Raw genomic sequence first — 10,223 nt, 5'->3', positions numbered from 1 at the left:
GTCCCCCTGCCTGCTGCAGTGCTCGTACCTCACGCAGCTCTGGTGAAAAGTTGCCAAATTTCTGTTCCTTCCATTACAGACAGCATTATGTTTAAAATGAGCAAGCCAGGGAGTGTCCTCTTGGTGAGTCTCCACACCACAGGACTTGGCACGGATTTTTTCTAGGACCTGGCCTCTGCTAGAAACTCCTCTGCAAATACCTGACCTTTAGCCATGCATTAAAAATATCGGCATGAGTATGCAAGAGGATGTGGATATGCAATACATTCTCCAGATGAAACTGTACAGAAAGCAATATTGGGTTGACTCCAGCACACTGTCAGAAAAATGTGGAACAGTGATAACTAGAATAAGTGAACTGTACTATTTTTCCACCAAAGATGCAGAGATTGTCAACTTTGCAGCTGAAAGCATTGCCTCTGGCACTACCAGGCACAAGCCTGTTGTTATAGTTTATAACATCTGTCAGAAGATGCATTTTTCAGACATGTTTCATGTCAATTTATAATTTGGCATTCCCTGGAACTACAGACTAACTGGGTCACTGACCTGACAGAAATAGACTGCATGATGACAATCCATTCCACTTACGGTAGTTTATAGTTCATTTCCAAAAAAAAGGTTTTCTAATTTCTTCTCATCATTTCAAAAACACTTTTGTAATAGAGCTAGTCACTAAAATATCCATCATTACTTTGCATACCACTTTATTTAAATAAACTGTAGTGAATTTAAGGCTGTGGTACTATATAAAATAATTCCTACTGATGCATGAAAAAAAATAAATCTCAGATATGCTTTGCCTGCCTTTCTTCCCCTTTTGCTCTCAACTTACAGATCCTGTAGCAAAGAGAGTCGCCAGAAAAGCCTATTATGGACACATGGCTGTTTGAGGGAATACCACAGACTTTATACAGAAAATATTTAAACTCAAACATTGGCATCTGCACAACAATTTCACGTCTGAGAGTTACCCAGCCAGAAAAGTTGCAATATCAGAACTTGCACACACAAAAAACACTGAAACAAGTCAGATTTCTCAGATGAAACTCCTCCTCAGAAAGCCGTATGTGAACTCTACAAACAATGAAGATGTCAAATAGTGACAATTATTTTAAGAGAGGTTTTTAAAATCTCAACATTAACTCCATAGATGATTCACAGGTAAGCAGCTCGACCCTACACGGTATTGAAAATCTTTTTTTTTTTTTTTTTAAGTGGCAGAACTATTATTATAATAAATGGGCACACAGATCACTAATATAAAAACTTAAATGATTATAAGGAAAAGAGAGAGTTGAATATATAATTCAGTTAGATGAAGGCCCAGAAAAACTGAGAAGTTGAGTTCAAAGGGGGATGAAATGGAAACCCTTGTGAATGATCTCCCTCTTCTCAGCCATCAGGTTAGGGTCACTATTAAAGAGGCATCATATTTAACAGCTTTTTATTAATAAGCCTTGTGGAGCAGTCAGGGCCTCAGACACGGCTCAAAGGTAGTAGATCCGCACAGACACTTGCTGGCAGTCCCCAGACTCAACCAGGTGTTCCACCATGTCAGACCTCCTGTCCTGCAGATTCACCTGCCTAATAATCTGCTTTATTTTAGACTGATATTTTCGTGCTGAGCCACCACATTTTGCATAAAAGCGGTGAAACAGTAAGAGGCAGCACACAATCTATTTGTCTGATGCTTCCTTTTTTGGGGAGGATGGGGTGCACTGGGCCATAAAGCAGAACAGACACGCAAAAGCCCAAGCAGCATGCACGGTTCTTCACCCCTCTGTCTGACAAGGCACTTTTTGGTGAAGTGAGCCCCAGGCAGAGCTGTGCCGGGAGCTGACACTGTGAAACCAGACACTCTGCCTCTGATGTGCCAGCAAAAGCAAAGGCGGAGCTCAGGAAGCAGCAGCCTCCTCAGCAAAGCTGTTGCTCAAGTAACGAGGACCACTAAACACATAGCAAAAACTTCAGAAATTACAGGCTACTTTACTTGGTAGGGACCTTAAATATCATCTAGTCCCAAGCCCCTATCATGGGCAGGGACACCTTTCAGTAGACCAGGTTGCTCAAAACCCCACCCATCCTGGCCTAGAACATTTCCAGGGATGGGGCATCACAGCTTCTCTGGACAACCTTGTTCCAGCACCTCATTACACTCACAGTGAAGAGTTTCTTGCTAATATCTCACGTAAACCTACCCTATCTCAGTTTAAAGTCATTCCCTTTTGTCCGATCGCTACATGCCCTTGTAAAAAGTCCTGCTCCAGCTCTCCTGTGGCCCCCTTTAGGTATGGGAAGGCTGCTATAAGGACTCCCTAGACCCTTCTCTTCTCCAGGCTGAACAACCCCAACTCTCTCAGCCTGTCTTCATAGGAGAGGTGTTCCAGCCCTCTGATTATCTTCATGAGCCTCCTCTGAACTTGCTCCAGCACATCCAAATCTTTTTTATGTTGGGGGTTGGACACAGTAGTCCGGGTGGGGTTTCACATTACTTATCCATAATGGACCCTTATAAATGATGTTCATCAACACTCAGACTCTTGCAATGTCTATTCATTTAATCTCGATGGTAATATTTAAAAATCCAAACTTAGCTACTAATTTTTAAAAATAATTTACATTATAAATAGAAATAACAAGTTATTTAGTTTGACAACATGCTTGAGGTGGGTCATCCCGTTAGCTGAAGAGACACAAATATTCTAGGGGAAAAAGAAATGAGCCTTCAATCATTTTTCTCCACGGACAAACTCTTTGACGCAGAAATCCCAGCAGCTGACATACCAGGCTCCTCTGCCTCAGCGCACCAGCAACTTGCAGCAAAGGTCTGTGCAAAGCTGCCATGAGGCAGGCAAGGCTGTGAATGAAGGATGCTATCAGCCAGCCTGGGGGTGCATAAGGAGGCCTTTATTTTGTGACTGTTGCACCCACTTCAGCTGACACCTGATCAGTGCACACTAAGGTAGTTATGTAGCTGTCTTGGAGCCAGGCTCAAGGTTTTCACCAGACAGAGGGCCTCCATGTGGAAAGCAGATACTCAGTAACTCTGCCGTGCTTCAGATAATACTCTTTCTTCCCTGACCTTCGCTACCTAAAACAATGAAAGAACGTGACAGGGGAGTCACCCCACATGTGCAAAACAGCTACGGTCTGGTTGCCACTGCTCCAGCACCTGTTTTGCCCGTGTCAATCCTCCTGCAGGTAAGGAGCAGGAAACAGCCGTGTGATCCTTTTCTAGGGACCCTGTGGAGCAGAAGGACTCAGCCAAAGCTGCTCTTCTCCCTGGCCCACGACACTCCTGGCTGTGCTGCAGCCAGGAGACATTCCTGTGTCTCCTCATGCCAGGGAGGGCAGGTGAATACAGTGCTCACACATCTTTCCGTGCAAGGATGCAGAACAGGGTCCAGCCCCATCTGGATACCAGCCACAGCAGCTGGACACATGGAGGCCCTCTCTGCAGCCCACCACCTCAGCTCCAGCTCCCAGGGCTAAAAATACCTTCTTACTGCCAGGCTGGAGCCACAGTGTAATGAAAGCTCAGCCAGAGTCATCAGTAGAGATGGAAACCCTCCAAATCCAAAAAGCATGGGCATTAGCAGCCTCAGCCCCTCACAGTAAAGGGTCAGTAAAACCCTTCCTCACCTGGTCCAGCCACTAAAGCAGGCACCAACAGCTCTGTACAGATAGCACAGCGAGGAGGAAGACTGCACTTCAGACTGATAATAACCTTTATGTAAAAGCAAGAGAAATGGTTTATTCACACGACTTTTGCTTTTTGCCACGACAGGCTGGTTTACACCAGCCTTGACACCACATAACAGCCCCCAGCAGGCATCTGAAGTATTGTATCAGTTACCAGTGCAACCATCACACACCAGCATCGTCCTGACACAGAACACAGCTCTGAGGCCAGGTCAGCTTCACACAGATTTTCTCAGCCTTCACATCACCCCACTGGGCTGTTCAGGTCCATACCCAGGTTTTGGGGATGCATTATCCCTCAGAAACCATGCAAGGATGTGGGAGCATGCTGGTTGGTCTTCCCAGAGGGTAGGAAATCCCTGCCCTTCCTTCCTAGGTATCCTCTAATAAAGAAGAGAGGCAGATAGGCAACCACAGATGTGCAGGGGGGTAAATGCTTCTTTATACAGACACAGTCTCCATTTTCACATCTCTCCCTATGTCACCAAATAACCTGGCTGGCACCACCACCTTCTCATAGGTGCCTGCATTTCTCTCAGGAGAGTGTTGGTAATAGCAGGATTGAAAACTGCTGTTCTGCAAGATATTTAGAGGCTCAGTAAAAGCAGACTTCAACAAAATAAAATCTATTCCAGCTAATCCGAGTGTCTAAAAATACAGTAGAAAAACTGCACTGCTGTGATAAACCTACATGCATTTATAAAGTCACAGAATGGCATCACAATCACTGAGCTGAAAACTTCAACGATTATTAATAGAAGATGATGAAAAGTTCAGAACTCACACAGAACAGGTATGAAACTAACACAGAGCTCCTGACGGCCCATGGACTGTCCAATATTCAGTAGTTATCTGAAATGCAAAGCCAGCACATTATGAAATCATCAAAATGCTGAAGGAGGCTCTGACCAGTCCAAAACTCCGGGACTGTGCCCTGCCACCAGGGAAGCCTCCTCCACAGACTCCAGAGGAAGGGGCTCACCTCATGCCAAAGGAGAACACTCACCTTTACAAACGGGACTCAGCAATGCAAACCTCAGCACAGTCTGTATTTAGTTGCTCACAATTTTGGATCTGAAACTTTCCATGAGAACCAACATTTTCAGAAAAAACTCAAGGCAGCTTGCATGCTTCCTTATTCCCGGATTTGACAAATTCTAAAGAGCCTTTTGCCCTCCAATCTCCTTTTTGATGGGCCATAATAAACTATTTAGCAGATGTTTGGCATGAAATTTAAGATAAATGAGGTTATGGAGCCAATTTATTTGCAGCCAACAGTAGTCAGGTCAGCCAGTTTCAGCGGTAATTTTCATCCCTACAAATCATCAGATCAACAGAAAAACCCCTTGAGTAGTTCCCCCTTTAGTAGTTCTCCCACAGGACCCTCAACAGAAGGAAAACTCCGAAGTCATCTCCTTCACATCTAGCTGTGTTACCAGCTGGAGAGCTCATTATTTAAGCAGATTATTTCAGAGAGAAAGTAACATGTGCATGAACCCTGCAACAGCCCTCTGTGACACAGGACACAACAGCTGCCTTATAGATGGGTGCAGGCAGCACCTCAGAGAAACCCTTCTCACAGGCAAGGAGATCTTGCCTCACGCTTGCTACATGGAGGGTACTTGTACAAAACCACCCACTGACACACACATTTTTCCTTGCAGCTCAACACCTACTCCCAAACAACAGTGTAGGCAGGCCAGCGATGTCCCTCTGGGGCACCGAGCCAGGGGGCGTCTGGCTTCACCCTCTCCCCACCAGCAACCCTATCACCAAGCCACTATTACCTGCTGCAAAAGAAACTGTTTTATTTCCCTTTATTTACCAAGAAAAAACAGCACAAAGTCCATCTAATCAGGGCAAATGCACACAGCTATTATCAAAGTTTCTGCACCTTGATAGCCAGCGCCAACACAGAGACCCAGTAGGTGTCACACATTGGGAAATGAAAGGATTTCCCTCAAATGCTGAAAATAGTGTTATGCAAAACTATTCTGTTGTTTCATAAATATCTTGGCAGGATAGCTGGACATGTGTCACCTTAGGCTGCACCTTTTGAGGTGTCTGAAGGTAATTTTTCCTGCTTTGCAGCTGTCATATTAATTAAGTAAATCAATGTGATAGCTTTATTCATGTTCAGTAAAGAGCCAGAAAGACTATTTGTTCTGGTCCATAAGCCTTATGCTAAAATGTGATGACTTCTATCCTGATATCACACACTTTGTGAAACAAAAAATTGCAACAAACACTGCCTGAAAATATTCTGTCCACAGTCATTAGGCATAAAAACTCACATCTCCCAAATGATCTCTCAGAAGAGAGATCATTTAAAAATAAAAATAAAATTACAATTAAAAAGTAAAAATACAGCCTAAGGGAAAAAAAGTTAACAGGATACAATGGCAAGAGCTTCAGTTCAGCCATCACCTGAACTTTGGGGGCCTGTCATGTAGATTCAGCTTTAAACCTCATGACATCTAATGTCAGCACTCAGTAGACACACAGAGGTGCTGGCACTTGAGGGTGCCCCTGGTCCTGCTCACTTAGTTCTACAGATTTTAACTGGATTAACATTAACTTTTTTTCCCATCTTGCCATACTCAGACCTTGCCCACTCCTCGTGAATTTTTTCAGCATTTTTAGTTATTTGCATTTTTGACTGTTTAAGCAGTCAAAGGTGGCACCAAGCACCTTTGTGGACCATGCCTTTGCTATAAATGAAAGCAGTCCCTAGCAACAGAGCTTGAAGGAGGTAGAAGAATGAGGTAGACAAGGACTGCTGCCGACAGCCAGATCCACTGTTGACTTTTCCACCTGCAGAGCTGAGTTACTATGGGATGGGGAGGTGGGCTGGAATTGAGGTACTCACACTGCCCTTGTCACAGAGCCTGGCACCAAACTGTGGGGAGCTGAACAGGATTAGCATCTGCAGGTGCTTCTCCCCTGAAATTGCACTTGCAAACACTAATTCTCTTCGGGACATCATTTCTGTTCTTACCTGCTCATTTTAAAGCTGGAAATGAGAGAAACACACATGCTTGTTCCCACCTTCCCCAAGGGCAAGGAACACAATGGTAATACATGCAGAGCCGGGTGTGGTTATAGACACAGACCCTGACAACTTCTGGGCAAACCTTTACCAGTGGAAAACACTAGTCGTAAAACTCTGGGCAGTGTCTGTCATAAGCTGAACTGGAGTTGTGGACCTAAAAACCCTTCTGAAATACAATTTCCAGAGGTGGATTCAAACTCTGCAGCTATTCACAGACACATTGCAGAGGGCCGTACGCACAAGCTGGGAGCACTTCAGGTACAGAGATGTCATGTGTTTATATCCACATTTGCTACCGAGTCATTGCTGGGGGAGGGAGTCACCTGTTGTCACCAAGCTCCTCAGGAGCTCTGCAGGGAGAGAGGCATCTGCTGCTAGCCAGCCCCGACTCTCCTCTCTGAGGCCAGGACTGATGGAGCCCCTGTGCCTGCTTGGTCCTTTGCTGCCTCCATTGTGCCCTGAAAGGGTGACCTTGGGTGACCCAGGCCACGTTTTCCATTTTCCCCCAGCCAGCCAGACAAAAGCAATGGAAGATGTAATATGTTTTGCGCATTTGCCCAGTGCAATTAGCAACAGGCTCTTAGCCGAGGGGCTGCATTGTCACACTCAGCTGGAGCCAGCTAAGCTGATTTGTCTGGGCTTGCAAAACTCCCCTTTTACAGGCCAGTGACTATGGTCAAAGGACAAACTGACAAGGTCTCATCTTGGCCCCAGCTGCCAAAAGATCCACCCCCTCCACCTGGCCCTATAAGGAGATGGGAATTTTTGAAGACTACTAGGTTTCTTTCTCACTGCTGGACAACCAGGTCTATATGCTGCAGGAGCTTCCAGGCTCCCTAACTCTCCTATCCAGGGCTGGAAGTCTCCTGCCCTAGCCTGGCTTGCCAAGTGGCTAAAATACCCATGCCAGCACTGCAAGCCAGTACTTGCAAAATACAGGATAGACAAACATAAGCATAACCATCACTTACTGTTGGCCCAAGGAAAAATGCTTGCACTCTGGTAAGCATAGAGTGCTCACCACAAGGCACGAAAGAAGCATCAGCTCAGCAAACACAGGATGCTCCATACCTGGTCACTGCAAGTTTGCTAAAGGAGGTGTTGTATTAACAATAACAACACCAAAAAAAAAAAAAAAGAAAAAAAAAGGGAGGGGGGGGGAAGAAAAGAAAAAGCTCTCTTCCCGCCAAAAATTATGCGGCAGCAGGTCCACAGAGTGTCTGCCAGATGACCCGCTTGTCACACTCATAATTGCTTCCCATCTGGTGTCTGGAGCACACAAAGCCTGGCCGTTTGCCAGCGCAGGACGACGCACAAACTGGCCTACTTCTGGTGACACGGGCCCTCCAGACACCGCTGATCCCCTGTTTCCGTATGGCTGAGGAGAACGTGGCATTCATTTGTAAATTGCCGGCGGCTGATTTATCCGGCTATTCGACCCCGCTCAGCCCAGCTAACGCGCTTCCCCTTTGCTGCGCGGCGCAGCCCCGGCCCCGGTTCCGCGGCGAGTCCTCTCAGGCACCGAGTTGCCACAAACACACACCGGTCGGCGTGAGAAGTAGGTGAACAAGGACGGTGTCGGCCCACACGCCACTCACCTTTAGGATGAGGGCATCAAGACAACTCATCCCTACATGTATGTGGAAACACATCCTCAACTGCTCTGATTTACAGAGCTGATTGCTCTTCCAAACTCTCTTTCCACCTAAAACGTGTATGCACAGCTCATGTCATTCACACAGTTCCACAAAGACTTCTGAGATACAAAGTATCACTGCTTATAACCACAATAAGCAGTTTTCTGAGGTGTTGGGCTTTTTTTTAATTTGCTTTATGGGTTTGTTCTATTGATTATTTTTAATTATTTTTTTAATGTCTACTGTTGTAAGAACTTGATACTCTCAGAAAGTTGAGCAAATATTCCTTAACCTATGGGATGGACTACTTCACAGAGGAGGACACAACACACTCTGAAGGGTGCTCTAAAGATCTGTTGGTTGTGCAACAGCCAAACATGACTTTTACAAGGAGTAACTCTGACCAAGTAACTGGCCAATGGTCGGCAAGAAAGTAAATGCTAGCTAAGCAGAATTCTCCTTCCCCAAAAGAGAAAAGTACCCTTTCCCATCAGACTATAACACAGGACAGTTACAGATGTACATCACTGCTAGCCAAGACACAGCCCATTCCCATCTTGTTTGTGCTAAGGGCATTAACGTCCATCTTCTCTGTATCAGAGGGTGTGATGACACATGAAATCAGAAGTCAGGTAAATAATCCAGAAGACTCTAAAAATAAACCTAAATTAGAACCCAAAATTTCTGTAAAAGGCAATAGCAGGTAGACAGGACTGCCACTGCAATAGCAACTGCATCACTAGGTGACACAGCCCAACAGCAGGCACTGTCAGAGGACTCCTTTCAGTTCTGTACCTCAGAAAAAAACCACACAGTAATGAAGTAGAAGAGAAAACAAAATTAAAAAAGAAAACCATACCACCAATAAAAGTTGATACTGAAGAATGCCATATTGCACATCTCTTACTCCAGATGCAAACAGAAGCTGCACTACTGAGGTTTCTTCATAAGTATTAAGGTGATATAGTGGGTATGAGCATTTAGATTTTTTCTTCATACAGAAATGTAAGATTGCGTATAAGTGTCCAAGGCTTACCTGTTCCTCCAACCCATCACGCTAGCAGAACTACAAGGATCCCATTGTTCCCTTCAGCTGCAGGGCAAGAATCCAAACCACTCAAGGGTTAAGCTGGCTGTCTCCAGGGGAAGCCACACAGACCAGTATGCTGCAGCTTCAAGAGGGACCAATCTTTTGGCTCGGCTGGCACAGAAACAGTAATCCACAGCTTCCTCATGAAAGTAAGCATTTAAGCCTATAAAGATTCAGCTTATCCAACGTCAAGGAAACTTATGAAAAAAAAAAATTGGATGAGGTCTAGCATTAGAATACACCACTGTACTTTCTGCCTAGATAGTGAACCTTTATCTGAATATTTGTCATGAAAACAAATGCAAGAATCAATATGTTTCAAAATTTTTGCTGTTTGCATTGTGTGTCACCTTGGTCACAGGTATGGTGCAACTGTGGTTCGTTAATATTCAGTGTTAAAACCCCCATTTCACAAAGCTTGATTCACACATTCTCATGCAAAATCAGAATAACAGCAGTAGGAACTGGGCTTATTCTCACCAATCAATTCCTTTAAGACCACTTCTTCCAAGTAAAAGCCAGGTCCACAAAGTAAAGCTTCCAGAGTTTACAAATAATGAAACTTAGTGTTGTAGTTACTACCAAATTTGCCTTACTGGTTGTCCATCCACTCTACTTTGTTTCATTGAGCAAAGTCAACACAGAAAAATGAACTAGTCACATCATTAGACTTCACTTTCCTTTACCTACACTTCACCTTGATTTCAGACATCAGCAGCCAGCCACAAGAACAAATGCT

The sequence above is a fragment of the Chiroxiphia lanceolata genome, chromosome 1 (assembly GCF_009829145.1).
Source record: "Chiroxiphia lanceolata isolate bChiLan1 chromosome 1, bChiLan1.pri, whole genome shotgun sequence".
NCBI lineage: Eukaryota > Metazoa > Chordata > Aves > Passeriformes > Pipridae > Chiroxiphia > Chiroxiphia lanceolata.
Note: the sequence above shows the minus strand (reverse complement) of the source record.